Raw genomic sequence first — 1,137 nt, 5'->3', positions numbered from 1 at the left:
GATGTTTGTAAATTTATGGAGGTTTGCTGTGTGACCTAACACATGGTCAATTCTGGAGAATGTTCCATGTACACTGGAGAAGAATGCATATTGTGCTGTTGTTGGATTGAATGCTCTGTACACATCTATGAGGTCAAGTTGGTTGATTGTGTTGTTTAGTTCCTCTGTGACTTTGTTGAGTTTCTTTCTGGTTGTTCTGTCCCTTTTCGAAAGTGGCGTATTAAAATCACCCACTATAATTTTAGATTTATCTATTTCTTTCTTCAATTCTAGTAAGGTTTGCTTCATATAGCTTGGTGCTTTTTTATTGGGAACATAGATATTTATTATGGTCAATTGACCCTTTGATCATGAGATAGTGTCCATCTTTGTCTCTTAAACTGGTTTTTGTCTAAAAGTTTATCGGAGATTAGTACTGCAACTGATGCTTGTTTATTGTTGCAGTTAGTTTGGTATATATATTTTTTTCATCCTTTAACTTTCAGTTTGTTATTGTCTTTGTGTGTAAAGTGTGTCTCTTGCAGGCAGCATATTGAAGGATCTTGTTTTCTTATCCAATCTGCTACTCTCTGTCTCTTCACTGGTTCATTCAATCCATTGACATTCAATATAATTATCGATAGGTATGAATTAATTGCTGCCATTATGTTAATTTTTTTTTGTAATGCTGTTCGTTCCTTTCTTCTGCATGCCTTCTTTTGCTAAGTTTGTGTTTTTTGTGCTATTTCTCGTTGGTTTCTTCTTTATTTTCATGTTTTTTTGTTCTGTTTGGAAGTTCATTTTCATGGTAAGTTATTAAGTATTAACTTTTTTTTGGGTTACCTTATAGTCTATTAAATTTTCTCTCCATTTAAGAGAATCTATTGTATCCTGTAATTTACCTGACATCCTCACCACCTGGATCTCTGTTGCTACATTTATCCCTTCTTTGACATTGATATAATTTTGATCTTTGGTTAACCTCCCAGCTCCTTTGGATTCATTGTTATAGTTTTGTTCTTTCTGGACTCTGCTATCTGTTGAGTGAGTTCCAGGTGGTGTTGCTATGCCTGTCAATCTCTGGTTGTTGTCTGTTCTTGTTGGTTTTCAGTTCAAAGAACTCCCTTTAGGATATTTTGAAGTGCTAGATTGGTTTTG

This window comes from Chrysochloris asiatica, unplaced genomic scaffold (genome assembly GCF_000296735.1).
Source record: "Chrysochloris asiatica unplaced genomic scaffold, ChrAsi1.0 scaffold00077, whole genome shotgun sequence".
Taxonomy (NCBI): domain Eukaryota; kingdom Metazoa; phylum Chordata; class Mammalia; order Afrosoricida; family Chrysochloridae; genus Chrysochloris; species Chrysochloris asiatica.
Note: the sequence above shows the minus strand (reverse complement) of the source record.